A 25386-nucleotide genomic window follows, 5' to 3' on the forward strand; every position below is an offset into this window, starting at 1 on the left:
GTGGAATCCAAGAAAGAGCTATAGCCTATATTATGATACTGTTGGAGGAGCTTTGCACATGTGTGTGTCAAACCCTCTCCAGTAGGAAGTTGGCTACCTAGAGATAGAACCAAGATATAAACTACTTTTTTTCTCCAATAGTCTTCTCATTAAGGCAATGGTTGGAGCAACAACAGGAGGAGTTGCATCCATCACTAGCAACTTCAAGACACACTTGCACACATAAAACAACCAGAATATCTTTACTCTTCCTCAAGAAATTAACCTCCTCCTAAGCTATAGTTCAACATACAAAAGTTACAAATTGAAATCAATAAAATGGCAAAGAAGAAAAAGGAGAAAATGAATTGCAAAAAAGTCCAAGATTTTTTTCAATCGAGATAAATGATGCCCTAAGACACAGATTTAAACATTGTATAACACAAATAGCTACAAAAAAGGAACGGAAAAACTGAGAGCAACTTATTCCAGTGAGAGTAGCTTATTCCACTCCTAAGCTTCATCTATATTGCCTCTGTCAATGTTGTCGAGGTTTTTGAAATTCACTAATAACCACATCATCACAACAAGAAATGGAAACCAACATTGTAAACATTGGCTTAGCCCGAAGGCAGGTAGCTCCCCCTCAAGGGGACTGACTTGAAAAATTTAAATAGTGATTACTTGGTATGACTTTAAATACTTATTTTTTTCAAGTTGTGCATATGCATCTTGCTTACCTGCTTGACTCAATTCCTTCTTCAACTTTGTTGTAGTTTCAACAGGTAATTGCACTCTGGAAATTTCCTCCATAGAATACTTTATTGCTTCTAATGATCTTCCTGGGTCACAAAACCAATCAATTAATATAGCAGCACAATTTGATTTTGGGAAAATGACCTTCTGTATAATGTGTTTCCACATCATTACAACCATCTATGGATGAAGGTTGGGATTTAAAGAGACGATGGAGGAGGAGCTCTCGCAGGCGACAAGAATGGCGGACCCTAACTAGGGTTTGACACAGGGTCCCCTTCCCATGGCGACTTGCACCTGGAGTTTCTGGGTATCGACAGCACTGACGGCCTGTTCACCGACAGCGATTTTGGGATTCACGGAGGCATTTGTCTTATTCTGCGGTCCCCTCCCGGTTCCGTTGGCGCACTGACCCTCCCTTCTTACCGCTGACGGTTTCCGGATCGATTCCTGTACCGGCTCTCCCTGCACCGACATTCAGAATGGGCGATGAAGACTTGGTAGATTACGAGGCGGACCCCACGCCTCACCAGGAAATATGGGCACACTCAAATAGGCCCCTCATGATACCGCGGAGCGTCGCTCTGGGTTTTGAGACAGGTGCTACATCACAGCAGCGGCATTTGCCGATATCAGGGAAGAACAAGGCTACTGACTTCAATCTTGCGGATGCCTCACCTCTGGAGTGCCCTCCCCTTTCTCCTGCGACGTTACAACTTCTGGGTACAAGCTTCCTGAACTCGCCTACACTGGACGCTCCGCTACAGATTCATAAGCGCCCTGCATTACCTCCGCCTCCTCCGCCTCCGCCTCCATCTAGCTCACATTCACCCTCAGTTTCCTTTATGCCGCAGGCCCAACGGCTCCCCCTCCACTCCTCCCTTGACTTCCCTCCGGGCACTAGCTCCTCGGCTCCTCGCTCCCCGATTCGCTCGGGATGCTTCACTACTCCACCAATACCAGTTCGCTCCACGGGCTCTGCACAGCATAGCTCATCTGATCCCTGTCGCAAACTTCTGAAGGAGACCCCCATCGGCAAGCACTCTGAAAAGGTGACGAAAGGCAGATGCCTGCAAGCCATTGACTCGGACTTTAGCGTATTTTTTGGGCCAGAAGCTCCACTGCCAGATGTGATGGCTGCTTCTCACAAGGTACTGGTTGGCAGGGTTCGTGGACGCACCTACACTGCGGAGCGACTAAAGGCTTGGGTGGAGGAAATATGGGGTTCACTGCTAAAAGAATTACCAAAGGTTATGGTTCTCACCAGGGGCTGGTTTGCCTTACACTTCCATTGCCCTGAATACACCCAGTGGATCCTCTCCCAGTTTTGGCACATTGAGCTAGCTCCAGTCCTGCTCAAGCGATGGGATCCTCTATTTGATCCAGAACGAGAACAATTGGGGGCTGGACCCATCTGGGTTCGTCTACCAGGTCTGCCATGGCAATTTTGGAGCCCATATGCCTTCAAGAGAATCGGGGACACACTTGGTACATACTTGGAGCACGACAGATCATACGAGAAAACGGGCACTAGGACTATGGCGCGAATTCTAGTTCACTTGGACACCAGACCTGGTCTAGAGGGGAATATTACACTGCACCATAATCATGTCTCCCGCAAACAGCTACTGGACTACGAAGGCGTCCCCTTTCGCTGCCGAAGATGCCATAAAATTGGCCACCTGTATAAGGATTGTCCGTTGATCTCGGGGGTGACTTCTGCGGAGACTAAAGGACCTCGACAGAAGACTACTATGGAACAAAATGCAGGAGCAAACATCTCGACAGCTGGTGATCAGGCTCAACAGGAGACTCCTAACAAGAAGGCGGGTGATGGTGCTAAGATGAACACTCGGAGGAAGGCAGCGCCCTCATCAGGACCGCCGCGTACACGCTCAAAGACAGCAGAGGATGCTACCAAAACGGCGGAGGCTGCACCTTCTCATTCGGGTAATGCATCCACTCCTATCTGTACTCCTTTTTTTTCTGATGAATTGCAATCGATACTGCACTCTTCATATCGGACTTCCTTCTCAGAAAATGTCACTCTCCCCTCCATACTGTGCACCATCGCCCCTCCTCCACCCACTTTTTCCACCACCCCCCCCTCCCATAATCCGGCATTGGGTTGTCCTGACTCTCCGCCCTCTCCGGCCGGTTCCGGCTCCCATCATTATCATCTGAGATCCCGGGCTCGTCCTAAACTTCTGGGACTGGGATCATCCCCTGGTCGGCATCGCAAGCAAAAATGCGGTAGACCATCCAATATCTCCTCTGCAAAGCTTAATGCGGTTGCGGATGTTGCTATGGGGTGACAGTTTACTATTGAACGGGCACTTAGAGCAAATGAGCCCCTGATCTGTGGTTCCCCATGATCTGGCTCTCCTACAATTGCAGGGGACTAGCCAACCCCAATAAACGACTGGCTCTAAAAAGACTCCTGCAAGAGTCTAGATGTGACATCATTTTCCTTCAGGAAACCCTCTGTACTGCCGAGGTGGCGGTGAAAAGTCTTCAAGCTATGCTCCCGGGATGGGTTTTACATGGACTGGATGCCTGTGGCCGATCTGGTGGTCTTCTCATTGGTATAAACCCCAGAAAATGCAAGCCTCTCTCTGCTTGGGGGGGCAGTGGCTTCCTGGGGATGGACATTATCATGGGCGAGTTGGGCATCCCAATCAGAATCATAAATATTTATGGGCCTAACCAGAATAGACTTGCATTCTGGCAAAATTTCTTATCTAGCAGCCATATCACTCAGCATACAGTAATTGGGGGCGATTTCAATTTCTCCCTGGGGTGGGGGAATCCTGGGGTCATCATCCGCAGTGTGACCCTTTGGCGGAGCAATTGAACATGCTTCTTGATGCTCACCATCTTGTGGACATTCCCATGAACAAGAAACTCCCCACTTGGCACAACCAGCGTACTGGAGAGGCTGCTCTGGGAAGGCGATTAGACAGATATATGATGCATGAGGCATTGATACAATTATTTCCCTTATACAGACAGTGGGTCAGCACTAGGGGACTATCGGATCATCATCCTATCCTTCTACAGATCAGTGACAATAATTTCAAGCCACGCTCTCCCTTCAAATTTTTTGCGGGCTTTCTCCAAGAACCAGACTACATCAAGCTGGTTACGGATTTTTGGGCATCCCAACCCCCGCTAAGAGATCAGAGGAAAGCATTGGATTTCTGCGAAAGACTAAAAATGCTCAAAGTGAAGACGGAGATCTAGGCAAGACTTAAGCGGAAAAGAGATGACCAGATTCTGAAGGATACTGAAGATCAGATAGCGCTTTTGACTGATGAAAGAGGGGCTGGATATCAAACCGACGCCATAAAAACACTTCTGTGTCAGCTGCTTGGGCAAAAAACGAAGATATTGCAAGAAAAGGAGGAACTATGGAGACTCAAAAGCAGAGCCATTTGGCTCAAAGCCGGGGACAGCAATACTAAGTATTTTCATAACCTCGCAAATGGCAGAAAGGCATCAAATACCATTTGGAAGCTGTTGGTCGCTCTAATTGTTTTCACAATTCGAGCTCCACATAAATTGTCAACCCGAGAAGGTGTTTTTATTCCAAAGGTAATAGCGCACTGGATATGCTCAATTTCAAAAGCAGTTCAATGTTGTAGTAAAAGAAAGTCACACACATTTGTTAAATTCATCAATCTATCAATTCACAGTCTACTTAATTAAAGCTGAAGTCAATTAACTTATAGCAGACACGATTTCTCTGTTACAGCAAAGGGAAATAGATGTATAAGAAAAGAAATCATTCAACCATAACAGGAACAGGACCCTATTCCTTGGTGGGAACTTCAGCACCTGCTGCCTGGCACTAATCACACTGTAAAAGAAGTAACCTCAAGAGGTCAAGACCCTATTCCCAGGAACAGGAATCTTCAGCACTTGGCCTCTTGTTTCTAATCACACTGCAAGTAAAAGAAAGCAATCAATGGGAGCAAGACCCTATCCCTTTGCACAGGGATCTTCAGCACATGCTCTCATCATCCACTCGTGCAATCAATACATGTAGCGCTAAGAAACAGAGTATCACAAACCATGTAACTAGTGTTTCAGCAACAGAATCAAATACAATGCAAATACATAAGAAATAAACAACTACAGGAATAAAGGGGTGGATCTTGTGAGGAAGGCGGGCCCTTTCCTTCTCACAAGATTCCCCAAGAGAAAGAATTAAACTAGAATGCTCAAAACAAGTCTTTATTCATCTGTCAAGAAACTGATACAGTACAAAAAGGGAGGCTAGCTCCTGTCTCTCACAATAATGTTCTGTGAATTACCATTCGATCCCCTCTAATGATGATGTCTCCTCTTTTTAAAGAGGAGACATCATTTACAATTTTACACAAGAGCGAAGATCTCGATTCTGTTCTAAACAAAACTATTCTGTTCTTTCTTAAAAAGAGATATTGTTACAACCGAGACAACAGATATGCTATCTTCAAGATAATCCAGGTAACCGTATCTTCTGGCTGCTGCTATTATCCACAAAAAGTTCTTCCAGAATCGCAAAAAACGCATAGCGGGAGTTGCGTGCTTTGACGGCTGTTTCAGCAACTGCGTTAGCTGTTTCAGCATCGGGACCAGCTGTTTCAGCAACGGGACCAGCTGTTTCAGCAACGGGACCAGCTGTTTCAGCAATGAAGTTCAGCTGTTTCAGCAACGACCGCTCGTTCCCAACAAGGCATATATTATCTGCGATCTTTGACTTATGTTAGCAACAATGCACTTCAATAATTGATAAAATATAAGAGTATTATGGAATTAAATGTAAGACAGATTAACCATATAATAAAGAAGAGGTTTCCATATACCTTGGGATAAAGTGAATGAAAAAGACATTGAGGTTCATGGTTCTAAGAGTAAAGTGATGTCAAAATATATAACAAAAATGGTACATATTGGAGTCCTAACATCCCCCCCAGCTAAAAATGTTGCATGTCCTCAGGCAACCCCTTCGTCTGAATCAGAGTCTGAGTACTGGGACTGGCAATGCAAATTACTCAAGCAGTAGCTGGAGAAGGTGGTGTCTGTAGGAGCTCGGAACCCGCTGTTGGTCTGCAACTGTTGCCATGCCGAGGCTTCCTCTTCGTCAGTCAACTGGTAATGACTTTGATATTTTTCTGAAGGCAGCCATAAGATTGGAAAACGGAAATGATACCCAATCCAGTTGACTCCACAATGCTGAATGCAATCAATATACTTAGGGACTCTATACAATGCAGCGTGAAAATTGAGAGGGTTAAAAGGATGATAATCCTGTCTTTCCTTATCTGATTGCTGCCAAAAGAGATCATTGGCCTTCAGTGCAGCAGGACCCTTCATTCGAATATGCTCTTGACAATTAAAAAGGATTGAAGCCTGTAATTGCTCTATGTGCTCGTTGATACCTGGCTTCTGCAAGAATTCATAGTACTGTGCTATAAACATGGCTGGGCTTACCGGCTCTGGTCTAATCCACAGGAGTTTATTCTCCTCATTATGACTGCTTGCATTGAACGCAGTCTGCCAAGTGAGTTGATTAGACAAAAATGAAGCAAATGCCCTAATTTGTATATCACTTGCAATTGGAATAAGATTAATTCTTCTTTCTTCAGGAATGGCTTCATTATGAAGGTAGAGTTCGCACAGCAGATGCTGGTCGCTTTCAGGGGCCTCCTTAAAGGTCTCAACAAACTTTTCTGAAGTCAGTACTTCATGTGGTCTACCATGTGCTATTGATTTAATTTGAAAATAAGCTAGTCGTTCAGCAAGAAAAAGAGCGTAGTTTACAGAAGGTTTACGTGTAACCATCAACTTCCGCACCAATGAAAACATCAAGGCTATCCGTTCCTTAGACTGTCTGGCTTCCTTCTTATATTCCCTGTGCTCTTGCAGTAATTGCTCCCAGTTCTCCCAGTTAGTGTATACATAGTTTTGCCATTGCAACTTATGCTGTTGTAATACTATATCCTGTTTCTCAGCATGTTCCTTCTTCCATCTGTTGAATTGTTCCAATGGGTCCCATAGCCGAGTCTGTGTCTGTTTAACAGAAGTAGTAGGTTTGGACACTATTCCCTCTGTCTGTATGGCTGCCTCAGAGGGAATGCATTGGGGCATTATTTCTTCTGTCGGGATACTTGCACCAGTAGTGTGCTGAGGCAGTGTCTCTTCTGCCGAAATAGCTGTATCAGTAGTAGTGTGCTCTGGCAGTGTTTCTTCTGCCGGGATAGCTGCATCAGTCCCCAAAGGATGAGATATCTCTTGTTCGATTTCTTCTTCTTCTTGCATCATAGGGGGTCCTACTGGTTCTTGTGGAGCAGTGGGGCATTCCTCTTGTGTTCCCTCTGTCATAATTGTCTCAGGGAGTGGAATTTCAACTACTTTATAGCCTGCATTCTGATAAATGGTGCCACACTCTTTGCACATATATTCTATACATGTCTCCCTGCTTTGCATTGAGGCTACTTGTGCTAATGTATGGAGATTGAGTTCTTTTTCAAAAGCCTCTTGAGCCATGGCTAACTCAGCTTTGTAAGCTTCTATTTCAGACTTCAGGAACTCATTTTCCTGCAGTAGAGATGTCATCGTATGTGGGCCTTGTATGCTGCTTGTTTCTGCTGGGATATTTTGCTGATGCACAGTGGTAGCTGGTTGTTGCACCACAATGGGTGCCTCTTGTGTTTCATCCATCGTGCCAGGAATGGATTCTTGTTCTCCAGTAACTAGATCAGATACCATAGTAAGTGGTCCTTGTGTTCCATCAGGAATAAGTTCTTGTTCCTCAGTAACTAGTTCTGATACCACAGTAAATAGTCCTCGTGCTCTATCAGGAATAAATCCTTGTTCCTCAGCAACTAGTTCTGATACCACGGTGAGTGGTGCTTGTATTTCCTCTATCGGACCAGTCATGAATTCTTGCTTCTCAGTGACTAATGCTGGTACCACAGTGGGTGGTTCTTGTGTTTCATCCACCGAGTTAGGAATGGATTCCTGTGTTTCGGTTTCCAGTTCTGGTACCACAGTGGGTGGTTCTTGTGTTTCATCCACCAGGTTAGGAATGGATTCCTGTACTTCAATCTCCAATTCTGGTATTTCAATCTCCAGTTCTGGTATTTCCATCTCCAGTTCTGGTATTTCAGTCTCTGGGCATTTCCCACTATCATCTTGCTTGTTGTGTTCCTGTGCCTCAGTGACTAGTTCTTGTGGAACAGTCACTGGGCATTCTTTACTATCATCCTGCTCTGTAAATTCTTGTGCCTCAGTGACTGGTTCTTGTGGAACAGTCACTGGGCATTCTTCAGTATTGACCTGCTCTGTAAATTCTTGTGCCTCAGTGACTGGTTCTTGTGGAACAGTCACTGGGCATTCTTCACTAACAACCTGCTCTGTAAATTCTTCTGCCTCAGTGACTGGTTCTTGTGGAACAGTCACTGGGCATTCTTCACTAACAACCTGCTCTGTAAATTCTTCTGCCTCAGTGACTGGTTCTTGTGGAACAGTCACTGGGCATTTCCCATTATCGACCTGCTTGGTGTATTCTTCTTCCTCAGTGACTGGTTCTTGTGTTACAGTCACTGGGCAAGTGACTGGTTCTTGTGGAGCAGTCACTCCTTGATCCATAACCAATGTCGTATTATCCCGAGGCACTGATTTTTGTGTGACAGTGTCTTCGGACGAGACCGGCTGGGGAGTTCGGGATGGGGATAAGGGTTTCAATACAATAGTGGCAGGGTTAGGGAAAATGGAAGTGGATTCTGCCTCAACAGTCTTTGTCCTCTTTCTTTTTGGTAGGAAGGCAGCAAAATCGCTGCCTTTCCTTTTCCTTGAACGGGAGGGCTTTTTCTTCGGGACAGGGTTTTCCAGAGGGGTAGGAATTTTGGATGTGGACCTTGTCCGTGGTCTAGAACTTGTGACTGCTGGGGTTTTCCTCTTTTTCTTAATGGGTGAAGAAGGGGGTGTTGGAGAATCGTCACTAGGGACAGGAATAGTAGAGGGTGTTAGCTCTGCTAACTGAGGCGAGCTCGGGGTTGGGTTGACGGGAGAATTCAGGGTTTCCTCCTGTTGTTCTTTATGAGGATTTTCAGACGGTTGGGACGTTTTCTCTTGCTGAGGAGTTTCGGGTGGGGCTTGCAAAGGGACTTCAGGTGGTTGGGGAATTTCTGGTGGGGCTTGCAGAGGGACTTCAGGTGGGGCCTGCAAAGGGGGATTTTGCTGAGCAAAACCCCTCTGTATTAGCAGCTGGCATAAGCGGTGATGGGTAAGGGATGACATTGGAGATTTGGCTCGCTTACAATAATACGACATGTTTTTAATACAACCAAGCAGATAATAAGGGATATTAATCAATCTTCCATTCCTCAAATGATTCAGCAGAACAAAGTCATGATTGTACACTACCTGATAACACCCTTCGCATGTTAGGTAGTGTTTGACGAATTCTGCCACTGATGGCCATGGTTGAGGAAGTGAATGCAGACTGACCCCGCGGCCTCTAGGTTCCACTTGCTCGTCCGGGCGCAAAAAGTCTTGCTGCGCGTTAAGAACGACCTGCTTCCTCCTAAACCAGCGAATGCCCTCAGCTGGCAACCCTGATACCTGAACTATGTCATCCTCTGTCACTGAAATGCGAACCCCTCGGACCACTGAGAAATTGTCTTCAAAGTTATGTGCAAACTCTAATACTTCTTCTGCGTTAAAATCTCCCAACCTTTCAAAATATGCTGTCCACCCTGCTTGTTGGAAGATCTGATACACTTCAGGAAAGAGCTGTAGAAGACTTATGGAGCCGGGCTCATTTCTAATGGCTGCCTTTCCCATGGCTAAAGCTCTGATTTTTTCCGCAGAGGCACAATTCAGTATTCTCAGACCCTGATCAGACTAGTTGTTGCAACAACGGCTGCGTAGTCTAAATGACGGCAAAAATGGATATGATAACAGGCGGCAGGTTGGTTCATGCGAAATAATCATTCCATTTTTGGAATTCCCCCCCCCCTACGTATGGTGTAATAATGATTGGACGTGGGGAGATATGCAATCATTATGAAATGAAATCCTCTCTTTTAATATGATTTAACCGAATTACATTAAAACCATATACCTTATACTTTACCTTTAATTAATAATTCGAAGTGTCGGTTGCAATAGCCTTGAATGATCATAGAAGGGTCTGTGTAATTGATTCTGGTATATGCCAAATAATTTTCACCAAAAGGATCTGAAGTATGATCGTGAAGGACCAGAAAGCTTATATGTCGACAAAGAGAGATGCTGCTTTGATAATAACAAGTTGCTGAGACTGATGTTTGAGCAACTGACAAATGAACGATACATTGCTGAAGCAGGTGTTTCATCAATCGGGGGAAATTGATAATGTATTGCTGAAACAGGTGTTTCAGCAATGGGTAGAATCAATGATATGTTGCTGAAACAGGTGTTTCAGCAACGGAAAAAGTTGGTGTTACGTTGCTGAAACAGGTGTTTCAGCAACGGGAAAAATTGGTATTACGTTGCTGAAACAGGAGTTTTAGCAACGGGAAAAATCAGAAAATTGTGATAACTGACTTAGGTCTGTGAATGATAAGGGATTATTTTCAGCAGTAAGGGATGGGTAACACAGACTGAAGGAAGATATTTCGGGAGTGGTGGGAATGATAGAAATAATGGAGGGATATTACTTTAGGGGAGAGGGTAAAATGATGGGAGGAAGCTTCTTGATTTAAAGCTTCAGATCTTCTCATGATGAATCTGTCCTCCTTATTGCCTTTCCAGAATCTGCAAAATTCAATTGTAACATGCCAATCCTTGACAGGGATTATTAGTGCTAAATCTAATCTACTTCTAAAAATATAGTGCAGAAAATTAAGTGTTGTGAGGAGCAGAAGACTCCCCTGGAAAAAGATAATGAATATCAGTCATGCAAGCAGTCTTGAAATCTTCTTTAGAAACAGGGCGCTCATATAAACGGAGCCTATGGCCATTGACTAGTAGAGGTGTTTTAGCATCATCAATTGTTACAAGTCTTACCGTTCCGTTTGGAAAGACATCTTCTACTTCATACGGTCCAAGCCAACGTGTACGTAGCTTTCCCTGAAAATTTTCAAACCGAGAATCATACAGCAAGGCCCAATTACCTTTTTGGAACTGCTTGTGTTTGATAATTTTGTCATGCCATTTCATCCTTTGTTGCTGAATCATGTTTGTTTGGTGAATGGCATCCAATCTCTTTTCATCCAACTCCAAAAGTTGCTGCAATCTAGCTGTCTGCACATCATTCAAATCAAGATTAACAGCTAAGGCAGTCTTTAAAGTTTTAATTTCAAATTCCACAGGAAAAATAGCATTTTTACCATAAACCAATTCATAGGGAGAAAAACCGGTAGTGTTTCTCCAAGTAGTCCTGTAAGCCCATAATGCCTCAGGGAGCCTTTGGGACCAATCCTTTCGGTTGTCCTTCACTGTTTTAGTTAGAATGGCCTCTAAAACTTTGTTTGTGCTTTCCACCTGCCCATTGGCCTGGGGGTGGTATGGTGTAGTCATTATATGTTGAATATGATATTTGTGAAGGGTAGATTTAAAACCATGAGAACTGAATGGAGGTCCCCCATCCGTGACTAGCTCTCTGGGGATTCCAAATCTAGTGAAAATATCTTCAAATAAGAAGGCCAAGACAACCTCTTCATTGGCTCTAATAAGTGCTTTGGCTTCCACCCACTTAGTCATATAGTCTGTGCAGACTAATATATAGGTTCTTTGATTGGATGGAGGGTTAATGGGTCCTATGAAGTCCAAGGCCCATCTTTCAAATGGTTCAGAAACTACCTGGGGGTTTAGTGGCATTTGGTCTCTATGATTGGGTTGACCCATTCTCTGGCAGCTATCACAAGCCCTTACATACTTCTTTGCATCCTTAAATAATGAGGGCCAATAGTAACCCATCCTCAGGATTTTATGCGCTGTTCTTTTATCAGCAAAATGGCCTCTACAAGGGCCATCATGACAAGCTTTCAATATGTCATACACTTCATCTTCTCTAATGCATCTTCGGATCTCCTGATCAAGCCCAGTATAGAAGAGACATCCGCTGATCCAGCTATACCTGGCACTTTGTTGAACAATTCTTCTCTTTTCCCTATATGACAGGTGTGCTGGTAGTTTTCCTGCAACCAAGTAATTAGCAATATCTGCATACCATGGAGAATGAGCAGAAACTGCAAACAAATATTCGTCAGGAAAACTATCATCTACTGGAATATCATTATCAATTTTTAACCGTGAAAGAAAATCAGCCACCACATTTTCCTTACCAGGCCGATCTACAATTGTAATATCAAATTCCTGCAATAGTAACAGCCATCTGGTAACTCTAGCATTTGTGACAGATTTGTTCATTAAGTATTTAATAGCTGAATGATCAGTGTGCACAAAAGTAGGGTACCCAGTAATATAGTGTCTGAATTTATTAATGGCATATATTACTGCAAGGAACTCTTTCTCGGTAACTGTATAGTTAAGCTCAGCAGAGGTCATATTCTTACTGATAAAGTATATAGCATAAGGAAGATGATTTTCCTCTTGTCCTAGGACTGCTCCAATAGCCACATCTGAAGCATCAGAGGATATGTGAAACGGAAGATTCCAGTCAGGCCCCCTCAAAATAGGAGCAGTAGACAGCTGATGCTTCAATTCTTCAAAAGCTTTTTGACAAGAACTAGTCCACTTGAATTCAGCATTTTTCATAAGCAATACAAACAATGGAGAAGCTATTTTAGAGAAATCTTTAATAAATCTCCTATAATAACCAGCATGTCCTAAAAAACTTCTCACATCAGTTTGAGTTTTAGGAACAGAAAGATTCTGAATGACTAATATTTTAGATGGATCTACCTGAATACCTAGAGATGAAATAAAATGTCCAAGCACTATTCCCTCACTCATCATCATGTGGCATTTTTCGGTACTTAAGGAAAGGTGGGCTTGAATACATCTTTTAAGTACTTTCTCAAGGTTTTGTAATCCCTCTTCAAAAGACACACCATAGGGGGTAAAATCATCCATAAATATTTCCATACAGTCATTCAGCATATCTGAAAAAATTCCTATAACAGCTCTTTGAAAGGTTGCTGGTGCATTGCATAATCCAAATGGGAGAACTCTATAGGCGAAAGTTCCCCAAGGACTGGTGAAAGTGGTCTTGTCTTGATCCTGGGGTGCAATTTTTATCTGATTATAACCACTGAATCCATCTAGAAAAGAGAAGAATTTCTTCCCTGCAAGACTGTCCAACACCTGATCAATGAAAGGTAAGGGAAAATGATCCTTTTGGGTAGCTTTGTTTAAAGCTCTATAGTCAACACATACCCTCCATTTCCCGTTTTTCTTAGGGACAATTACTAACGGGGAAACCCATTCACTGTCAGATATGGGGTATATAAACCCTGCATTAAGCAATTTTTGAAGTTCTTCTTTAACAATTTCTCGTAAATTAGGATTCATTCGCCTTTGGGGTTGACAAATAGGTCGGCATCCCTCTTTAATGTAAATTCTGTGAGTACATAATTCAGAAGAAATACCTTTCATGTCCGTGTAATCCCAGGCAAATGCCCCCTTATATTCGTGTAATAACTTCATTAACTGCTGTGTTTCAGCATCTGTTAGATCAGGATTTATGTTTAATGTCTTACCGGGTTCAATTTCAACTGTTACGCTCTTAGATGGGATCGTGTTTAAAGTTTGAGATGAATCTTCAGGTTCAATCTTTTCTTGTATATCAGTTTCAAAAATTGCAGTTAATTGATTGTGTGTTTCAGCAATAACAGAAGAAGGTTCACAAATAAAATTATTGATTATTTCATCTTCTGTATTGTCTTTAAGAGTTAAAGCTTGTCCTATAGTTAGAATCGGCTGAACAGCATTATCATCATAATCCATCCATATAGAATCTTCATTATTAACTACTGGCGTAGCGTGAGGATAAAGAGTTAATTGTTTTGTTTCATAACCATTAGAAATTGTCATTGAACCAGATCTGCAACTTATAAATGCATCAGCTATGGCCAACCATGGCCTTCCTAGAATTAAGGGATGTCCCCCCAGCTTTGTTTTAGTTTGCAATACAACAAAATCAGCTGGATATTTCCAGGATTCAACTGAAATGAGCAGGTCTTCAACAACCCCTTCTGGCTTAATTGTGGAACGGTCAGCTAACTCTAAAATGGTGGGTGTATCTCTGATTGTGTTATTCAGCTGTAACAATTGTGAAGTTTCCAGAGTCATTATATTAATTGCTGCACCTAAATCTACCAAAACTCGGGGGATTACTGCTTTACCAATCTGAACTGTGACAGTAGGATGGCCAGGATCACCATATTTTACAGGAGGGGCTTTTCCGAACATTAATGTAGACAAGTCTCCCATCACATGTACTGTAAGGGGATCCTTGGTTTTCCTACCAGGTTTCTTCACACAAATATCCCTTAATGTTTTGGCATAAATTGGTACATCTTTTAATGCTTGTAAAAGTGGAATTTTAATATACAAATTTTGCAATTCCCCCATAAAATTAAAAGTAGGTGTTTCAGCTGTTTTGGTTAAAACCAAACGCTCGGGGAATGGAGGTTCTGTTAATTCAGCATTTTTGTTAGGAGGTGGTTGAGCTTCTTTTTGCTTTTCGGTTTCATTTTTATCTGAATCAGTTATATCATCAATAATAGGTTCTACTACTCTTCCAGATCTCAAGTGAATATCATTACATTGCATAGTAGGAAATATAGACTGATTCTGAATATCAATGACTTGCACAGCTTTATTATTGGGGTTAGGATTTGGTTGCGCAGGTAGTTGGGGTCTCATTTGGTTGTTTGGTGGGGCATTTGATGGCAGAGAGAGTGATTGTTGGAATTGAGGCATCTGATTTGGGTATGGAAGTGATTGATTATTCCAACTTGGGTTCCAAGGATTGAAAGGCGGTGGTTGCTGTGGAGGCCAAGGAGTCCACATTGAAGGGTCAACAAAGGGAGGGTTTTGCATTTGCATGGGTGGGAAATTCATTTGACTGAAAAGTGGATATTGCATTTGGTTGAAGGGGGGGTAGCTTGTTTGGCCAAAAGCAGAATAATTGTTCCAACGATTAAATGGCATACCAGAGTTCGTACCTTGCCCTTTAGGTTGCCATTGTCTTCTTTGAGTTAACAGGTAGACTGCTTCAGCTTCTTCCTCTGTTGGCTGCATCGCTGCTTTTATCCCTGGTAGAGATGGACATTGTTCTGTCTCATGATCTTTCTCACAAAGGGTGCAAACTGGTACTTTATCTCTTGGACACTCCCTTAGTGGATGTTTATCTCTACATTTCGGGCAGTAGACAGCCAGAGTTGCTTCTGCCTCAGCCTGCTTCTTCTTAACCTGCAAAGTGTCAATCTGCGAAGCAAAAGAACTTAGCATTTCGGTTTTAAATTCTTCAAGCAAATTACCTATCTCTGCTCTTGTTGCTCCTCCATTGGCTGATTTCTGTACCCTTGAATAGGTGGAATCTCTTATTCTGTTTCTTGCAGCTCCCCTAGAACATCTTTTAGCAAGTTCACAAATCTCATCATATGATTCTTTAGATATATCTCCCTTAGCAAGCATATTTAACATATTTAAACAATCATCCCTTAAACCTCTAAGTAATATTGTTTTACGAATTTCCTTACTTATATCTGGATGATCGGATCTCTGTATGTTGTATTGCAATCTTTCGATGTAGTCCTCCAAGCTTTCATCCGATTTTTGTGCCATATTGAATAATTCATCCTTCTTCTCTCTTGTCCGGCAGTAGTCCTGATATTTAAGCAGAAATTTTTGTTTCATTTGCTCCCATGTTGTGATTACCTGACTCCCAAGGCTCATGAACCATCTCAAGGCATTCCCTTTTAAGGTGGCTGGAAACAGTTTCAACTTTTGAGCATTAGTAACATAATCATAGCTTCTGCATAAAATATCAAATTCAAAAAGAAACTCGTCAGGATCCTCAGTAGATAAACCATGAAAGTTAGGTAGGGCAGACAATGGGATATTTTTCATTGTTCCTGCAGGAAGATCACTGATGGGAAATCCCAAGGTAGAAAGAGAATTTTCATCCCTTCTTTCTTCTTCAGGACCTGTACGTCCTCCTCCAAAGAGGAAATTATCATTGTTGTCTTCCATTGTTGGTCCTCCTACTGCACTTTCTCGATCGTCAGAATCCTCTATTGGTTCTTCAATGTTTCCTACCGGTCGTCCAGCGCTTTCTACTATCTCCTCGATATGTTCTTCTATTCTGCTACTTTCCTCTGACTCTTCAGCGCTGACTGCTAGTTCTTCTGTATTTTCAGGACCCACAACTTCTTCTGTTCTGTAATCTGACTGAGGGGAACGCTGAAGTTTTGACTTCCGAGAACTCAATCTTTGTGATGATTCAGCCTTTGATACAATCTCGTCAATAAACGTTTTTCGTCCTCCCCAGCCCTTGCCACCTGCGCGGTTATTTTTCTTCTGGTTTCCTCGTCCTCTCATACAATCTGCACATTAGGAAAAATAGATAAATTCTTTTTGGAATCTATAATTACCTTCCCCGGCAACGGCGCCAAAATGTTGGTCGCTCTAATTGTTTTCACAATTCGAGCTCCACATAAATTGTCAACCCGAGAAGGTCTTTTTATTCCAAAGGTAATAGCGCACTGGATATGCTCAATTTCAAAAGCAGTTCAATGTTGTAGTAAAAGAAAGTCACACACATTTGTTAAATTCATCAATCTATCAATTCACAGTCTACTTAATTAAAGTTGAAGTCAATTAACTTATAGCAGACACGATTTCTCTGTTACAGCAAAGGGAAATAGATGTATAAGAAAAGAAATCATTCAACCATAATAGGAACAGGACCCTATTCCTTGGTGGGAACTTCAGCACCTGCTGCCTGGCACTAATCACACTGTAAAAGAAGTAACCTCAAGAGGTCAAGACCCTATTCCCAGGAACAGGAATCTTCAGCACTTGGCCTCTTGTTTCTAATCACACTGCAAGTAAAAGAAAGCAATCAATGGGAGCAAGACCCTATCCCTCTGCACAGGGATCTTCAGCACATGCTCTCATCATCCACTCGTGCAATCAATACATGTAGCGCTAAGAAACAGAGTATCACAAACCATGTAACTAGTGTTTCAGCAACAGAATCAAATACAATGCAAATACATAAGAAATAAACAACTACAGGAATAAAGGGGTGGATCTTGTGAGGAAGGCGGGCCCTTTCCTTCTCACAAGATTCCCCAAGAGAAAGAATTAAACTAGAATGCTCAAAACAGGTCTTTATTCATCTGTCAAGAAACTGATACAGTACAAAAAGGGAGGCTAGCTCCTGTCTCTCACAATAATGTTCTGTGAATTACCATTCGATCCCCTCTAATGATGATGTCTCCTCTTTTTAAAGAGGAGACATCATTTACAATTTTACACAAGAGCGAAGATCTCGATTCTGTTCTAAACAAAACTATTCTGTTCTTTCTTAAAAAGAGATACTGTTACAACCGAGACAACAGAAATGCTATCTTCAAGATAATCCAGGTAACCGTATCTTCTGGCTGCTGCTATTATCCACAAAAAGTTCTTCCAGAATCGCAAAAAACGCATAGCGGGAGTTGCGTGCTTTGACGGCTGTTTCAGCAACTGCGTTAGCTGTTTCAGCATCGGGACCAGCTGTTTCAGCAACGGGACCAGCTGTTTCAGCAATGAAGTTCAGCTGTTTCAGCAACGACCGCTCGTTCCCAACAAGGCATATATTATCTGCGATCTTTGACTTGTGTTAGCAACAATGCACTTCAATAATTGATAAAATATAAGAGTATTATGGAATTAAATGTAAGACAGATTAACCATATAATAAAGAAGAGGTTTCCATATACCTTGGGATAAAGTGAATGAAAAAGACATTGAGGTTCATGGTTCTAAGGGTAAAGTGATGTCAAAATATATAACAAAAATGGTACATATTGGAGTCCTAACAGAAGCTACCAAGGGAACCGGATGGCTGGGCTACCACACACCAGCAAATTGCGAGAATGGGGGTCTCACACTTTAAGAGACTCTTCACGGCACCAAATACAGTAAATCTTCCAGACATTATCAGACTAGCTGGAAAGTTCCCTCGGTTTGTTGAGCAGGATGACATTGAAGACCTCAGCCAACCGGTTACTACACAAGAGCTGGAAAGTACTCTCAAATGGTTCAAAAAGGATAAGAGTCCGGGACCAGATGGTTGGCCGGTGGAGTTCTATCTGACTTTTTATGAATTGCTGGCAGAGGACCTATTGGCTGTCGTTGAGGAAAGCAGGATCACAGGGCACATTCATCCTCCTATGAACCAGACCTTCATTGCCTTGATACCAAAATCTGATGACCCCACATCCTTCAATGATTTTCGCCCTATCTCCCTCTGTAACTACCTCTATAAAATCATTGCCAAAATCATTGCTAACTGCATTAAGCCTATCTTGTCCACACATATCTCTACGGAACAATTTGCTTTCCTCCAAAATCGCCACATCCAAGAGGCCATTGGCACTGCCCAGGAAGCCTTACACTCCATAAAGCTGAAGAATCTGAAAGGTATCTCATTAAAGATCGACCTTGCAAAGGCTTTTGATAAAGTAAATTGGCTCTACCTTAAGATGATCCTCACTCATTTGGGATTCCCCCTCTTGCTCATAAACAGGATTATGGGATGTGTTTCCTTTGTTTCCTTTGATATCCTTATCAATGGTGCAGCCTCGGACCGCTTTAATATAACTATGGGGATCAGGCAAGGCTGCCCCCTTTCCCCACTACTCTTTCTCATTGTTATGGAAGGATTGAGTAGGCTCATTGCCAAAGCAAAAGGGAATGGTGATCTCTGCAGCCTCAAAATTACTGAACAGTACTCTCTTACCCATTTACTGTTTGTTGATGATATTTTAATCTTCCTTAATGGAAGCATGCGAGACATAACTGCATTAAATGATATATTTCTACTCTTTTGTAAAGCCATGGGCATGGAAATCAACAGGGACAAATCCACCAGATCTATGATGCGATGCTCTCAACAGGAATCTCAGCTGGCGACCCAATATTTCCCCTATTTGGAAAGCCATATGATGGATGGTATCAAATATCTTGGATTCAGATTGCGGCCGGATGGATACAAAGTGGCACACTGGTCTTGGCTCATAAATAAAATTGAAAAAAGAATTATATGCTGGCAGCATCGACTACTGTCAAAAGCCGGTAGACTACTACTGATCAAATCTGTTCTTGAGGCTACCCCTGTCTACTGGATGTCACTCACTTGGATTCCAAAGGGTATCCTTCAAAAAATTCAACAAATATGTAACAGGTTCTTGTGGAATGGCAATAAAAAGGGAAAGATTTTTGCTTGGACCAGATGGTCCCTTGTATCCTTGCCAAAGAGATGGGGCGGATGGGGAATTAAATCTCTCTCTGATTTTGCACAAGCTTTAACAGCGAAACAGGGTTGGTCACTCCTCAAGATGGACAGCTTATGGACGGAAGTAATTCACCAAAAATATATCTGGCCTTCCAACATTATTGAATGGCTTCGCAGACCTACTTGGAATCACCATGGCATATCCGCGATCTGGAGAGCCACTCTAAAAGCTATGCCTCTGATTCGGGATAATCTGCTTTGGAAAATTGGGAATGGTGCACAGGTCCGCATTGGATTAGACCCTTGGCCTGGTTCAGGGAATGCTCATCTTCTGCTGGAAGGCTTGATCCGACATCTCAACAATGCGGGCATCAAATATCTGGCTCAGATCGGTGATCCCCATAGATCAACCATTTTTACACAAGCCTGGGTCACGGATCCGCAATGGCATATACCTGATGATTGGACTGCTCATTGGCAAGGATACATACAGGCACTTACCGAAACACACATTAAGCTACATGAGGAGGATGATGAACTTATTTGGGCGCCAGCTAAATCGGGTTCTTATGCACCAAAGCTCGGCTACCTAAAGCTTATTGAAGCTAAGAAACCTGATATTTTAAAAAACTGGTGGAGAGACATATGGCAGCTACAAGCACAACCTCGTGCCAGACTTCTTATGTGGAACATAATTGCTGACAAGCTTCCTACTGGAGCCAATCTCAGGAAGCGTACTTTTAATGGACCATCTTGGTGCGTTCTCTGCAACAAAGAGGAGGAAACAACGCCTCACTTATTCCTTACCTGTGTTGTCACAAAGGAAATTTGGCAACAAGTCACTCGGGCCCTCAACATTATCACAGTCTGGCACGGTGCTGATATACCCTCTACCTGGGATCATTGGTGGTCTGCGGTGCCTTCCGAAAAAGCCAGGAACCTACCTCCTGTGTTGTCCTGGTATATATGGAACAAACGCAATGCTATTATCTTTGAGGATTACAGAGTCAACTGGCAACTTCTTCCGCCATCCATCTGCGTGGCCTATACGGAAATCCCCTTTGAGAATAAAATCATCACTCCCAGACACATTCTGCCTGAAAACATCAACAAGGATATACCTTGGGCCTATTTCGACGGTGCAGCCCCAATGCACGGATGTGGGGGGGGGTATTGTTTTTCATCTCTCAGAAACTCATTATTATCACCTGAGATTGGGACTTGGGACAGGCTCAAACAACCATGCTGAGCTTATCACTCTGAGACATCTCCTCTTCTTTGCTCTATCCAAACAATGCCGACAAATACAAATATTTGGGGATTCAAAGATTGTGGTTGATTGGGCAAACAATAAATCTATATGTCATGCATATTCTTTGAAACACATCTTGGAAGAAATTGTTTTTTTAAAAACACATTTTGACCAGATCACTGTTTCTCATATCTACAGGGAAAGAAATGCGCTTGCTGACCGGCTCTCGAAAGAAGCGGCGGATCGGCCTATAGGAGACTGGCTGATTGAAGAATACACTCCTGAAGGGATGCACAGGTTCTACCATCGACCATATATTGATGGCCAGCAACGGGAGGAAATCCCTTCCACCTAAAATATTTTTGATCTACATGATTTTCATATTTTTGTTTATACTCAGCATTGTAATGATCGACACTATACTTCTCCTTACTGCATGAGGGCTCATAGACCTCATCTCTGTTTATTTACGGATATATGTGAGACACTGCTATGTATATATTTGGTTGGATACAGTCCACTGTATCCACAGCTGCACTTACAGGATATTTCATTGATAACTTTTTTGTACATTGGTTAAACCACACTACAGCATATGCTACGGCATCAACAACATGTAATCTCTATTATCATCTTTTTAATAGAAATTACGAACTCTGTTTTCCTGGGAAAAAAAACCATCTATGGATCATCTGCTTCAAGGTAGATATTTATTGCCATAACATAATTATCATAGAGAGGAAAAAATTCATTCTTAGTCATTGCCCGAAAAATGCTCGATCCCTCCTCCACCTTTTTTCGATCCCTCCTCCGCCTTGTGGGTAGTGACAAAGGCCTTCAAAAATGGTATTGTAAGTCTTAAAATCAGGAAATACACCATTAAAAACCATCTCATCCAACAAAAGGTCAACAAAATCTTCTTGCATCGGGATTGCACTGCGAGAATAAGTGGGAGAATCAAGGACAATACCATTTTCCCTCATAAAGGATTTGCAGTGTATTTTGGAAGAAGTCTAGATTGGGAAAACACTTCCTATTACTCATCATGGCCAGATACCTCGATGCCTCTTCAAATCAAGAGCCACTGACCAGAATGCTCAATAAGGCATTATAAGTCGATATGTTGTTCGACAACCATCCGATGCGGCTGACCATTTCTCCAAAGGTGATTCTAGCATTATTCACACCGCCTATGATCTCTCGTCCCTCCAGTAGCAACACATATGTGTTAGTATCCAGGGTGATCCTCACCTTCATTCTATCGAGCAATTCCACTGTTGCTTTCACCTACTTGTGCCTACACAACGCACTGAGAAGACAATTTAGTTTGTAGTCGTTTTTTAAATTTTGTTTGGAAATGATTAGTCATCCCAGGAAGGAAAAATGGAGGCCTTTGAGCGTTTTAATATAAAATAAGTGTGCATGCAGTCTCAATGTCACACATTTTGGAATCCATGATTGTGCACTATTCCTCCCCTTCAAAAACAAGGTGTCAAGACTGAATGAATGCATGAATGTAGCCTTGTCTTACACTGACCATCCCATTAGTGCACTCACATCCCTCCACCACATCAAACACTGTGATGGTCACTCAGTAATCTCCGTCTTCAATACCAAATTCATAATCCTCTCACTTTTTATGGCCAATCGAAGTGATACATTAAGCATTTCTTTTGGTATTGTCCCTCCCAAATAACAAATTCATGGTTCTCATACTTATAATTGTCTGAATGGAATCGATATATTTGTGGTTCTCATACTTTCTAATATCTAAATGGAATCGATATATTAAGTGTTTGATTTGGGTATTCTAAATGTTTCATTTTTTAGTGATCTATGTTGGATTTATAATTGATTTGGCCCTTTACCAGTTTATAGATCCTAATTATCTGACTTCAAATCCACTTCCCAAACCAAGTGTTGTGTCAATTCAATCCATTCGAAAGAAAGGGAAGCTGCCAAACTCACCAAAGCTAGATCGAACGAACCCAGGGCCAGGGTTAACAAAAGAACAATTCGAAGGAAGTACGATTCTATTTTTTACAATCCATCCATAGTGACAATGAATAAACCCCCAACTAAGGTGAAACAATTAGAACAAGAAAAATGATAGCGATATGTAGATAAAGCAGGTTTAGCAATGATTTTTTCTTATTTACGAGCATCCACTGAGAGGGGTCCAAACTAGGCTCTTTGGGCGCTCGAGGAGGCAGTGGCGAGTGAAACAAGGGCTTCATCGAAGGGGGCACCATGGAATTCCATAAGGAAGAATAAAAGGATAATGGATCAAGGGTATTGTGTAATGAAGCTTCCATTTTAGATGAATGATGAAGCTTCCATTTTAGATGATAGATTAGGGTTATTGTGTAATGAAACATCCATTTAGATGAAGGATTAAGGTTATTGTGCAATGGCGACTACTGCTCATAAGAGATAAACCTCAATTCAAACAAAGCATTGGGGTTACAAGAGTTTCTATACCTGCTTCAAACAGAATCTCGTGTTCTAGGTTTTAAACCCCATACGCCTGTGCTCAGAGTTCGTGAGGCTTGGATAGTGCTTCGATAATCCATACAATCAAGATATTCAATGTGCAATGTCTTTGTGCAAGTCTTTGAGTCAACAACTAAAGCACGTAGGCTTCCCCTGGTTGGGCGCATCTATGGTAAAGCAACACCGTGAACCCCCACGCCCTATCGGAGCTATTGCTATTGGATCAACTTAATCAACTGAATGTTTTTCTACCTTCCACACCTTTCCCTCTACCTATGAGTTGTGATTGTGGGTGGGATATAATATATCTGTGTCTCTTTCAATGATTGATGCCTTTATGATAGATAGGGTGTAAGAATTGAGAATGCACTGGAGCAATGTCGATTACTTCACGAGAATGCATATACATGAGGCTAGGTGCCATGCCATTAATCTTATTTTGAAGTAGAATGCCTAGGCCAAGTTGAGTTGAACTTCATTTACAAAATGTTCTCATTTGACGGTTTGCCTCTCCCTTATGGCTGGGGAAGTAGATAGCTGCACTCGCCTCTTCCTATCATGAGTGTTTAAAGATTGTTCCCATGTTCAATTCAAGTCGAATCGCTCTCTACAAAAAAAAAAAAAACTTGGGGATCGACAAGAAGTGGGGCAACTAGGCTGGATAATGAAAAGTTGGGATAAATATGGGAAGGCAAAGGCACAAGATGAAAGAAATTCCTATACAGTCCATAAGGATTTTCATTTAAACCACAACAAAGGATAAATTAAATTTCAAGGCCACCCCTATCTTCATTGTTAAAGTAGGTATAACAAGTGGAACTTATTTTGGTGTATTGATGAGGAGGGTTCAGACCTAGGGGTAAAGTATGATGTGTTAAGGTGACTGGACATCAAAATGATCTCAAAAGGATATTGTTAGTGTTCTCTTTACAAAAAAAATAAACTATAAATAATCAACAATATTTTCTAGATCCATTTTAACTTCCAATCTACCAAGCTTTAAGAGGGATCAAATCTCTTTTCACTATAAATGAGGTTTGCAAATCAATAGATTTGATCCCTCTCCCCTTGGTGTTAAGATGGATCTAGGTTGGTTTAATTTTCCCCCTTATATTCTATATGAATACCATACCATGGGTCAATACCATGGAGTAATACCATGGGCCATTTTTATTTTTATTATTATTTTAATTTTATAGGGTTATTTTAATTTTTATTTACATTACATTAATGTTTTTATTTAATTTTTATTTTTACGTAATTTGACTTAGTCAAAATTTTAAACTTTACATTACAACATATCTATCATACCGGTTGGAGAGCATCTCTCAATGCAATAACTCATTGTTTACATAGCCCATAAGTCAATATGTAACCATATAAGTATCAATAAATGCCTTAGAGAATAGTTACATTTCAAAAATCTACAAAAATCGTCAAAACATCTTATCTAAGATCAGAGAGTTATAAAGATAGTATCTAAGGCCAACAAATTAGATATGCTAAGATATTATGAGTTGAAAACCTAACATAATAACATGTACACTATCCAAAAGATAAATATATCCATCAAAACTAAAAGCCCCAAAGCATAAAATTGATCCAAGAGAGATCATCAGCATCCCTGTGTGAATATTCCTAAAAGACCACCTTGCTAGATGTAAAGAAGTGTAGAAAATGAGATCATAAACCGTGTCAACAAAAAGCACCTCCAGAATGAAATCATCGAATGTGAAGCATTGAATGAATCATATATATGAGAATTAACCTCTTCATTGTATATTGTTTTTTATAAAGTATGTATAGTATATCTCACCAAATGGCAGCTTGAGACCATCTTTTGATAGCTTGTCAGCAACAATATTGAATTATCTGTGTGTATTAGAAAAATTCACCTCCTTGAATTGTTTAATAGTCACTCAGATCCTCCTCATCTAGTTGTATAAAATAGGTGTATTGAAAGATTTATTTTTTGTTGCCCAATCTAGCACCATCTAGGAGTCACCGAATACCTCCAACATCTCAATATCAAACCTTTGAGCACAATATAATAATCCTCAGAGAGAAAAAACTTTTTTGCAGGTATTAGATCCCTTGTCACCATTCCAACTAAAATGATACATTGTACCCAGTAAAAAGGATATGTATGCACCGCATTCGCACATCACCTCCTTCGTGGGTCCATCAAAAAACCCACACAAAATATTATATGAGAGATATGTCTCACAGATGATAATTTGCCTCCAAACCTTGCATCTATGTAAAATGATACAATCCTAATGCGCCGACTCCAAATAATAGGATTAACGTTCACAAATATTAAAGAATTGTGACTCCTCCAAATAATCCACATTATATATAATGGAAGAGTACCAAGATGTTATATATAATCCAATCTCGAAGGCAGTCTTACACTAAAGAGAAATTCCAATCCGCTTACATATTCAGCAAATTT

At 41.6% G+C, this 25386-nt stretch overlaps 1 pseudogene; it reads right to left on the reverse strand.

The window, feature by feature from the left end:
* Positions 1-648: 648 nt before the first annotated feature.
* On the reverse strand, positions 649-21758 carry LOC149186600 (uncharacterized; annotated as a pseudogene).
* Positions 21759-25386: the final 3628 nt, after the last annotated feature.

This window comes from Pinus tabuliformis, chromosome 3_1, assembly GCF_031772625.1.
Source record: "Pinus tabuliformis cultivar Carrire ecotype Pingquan chromosome 3_1, CPIR1, whole genome shotgun sequence".
Classification (NCBI taxonomy): domain Eukaryota; kingdom Viridiplantae; phylum Streptophyta; class Pinopsida; order Pinales; family Pinaceae; genus Pinus; species Pinus tabuliformis.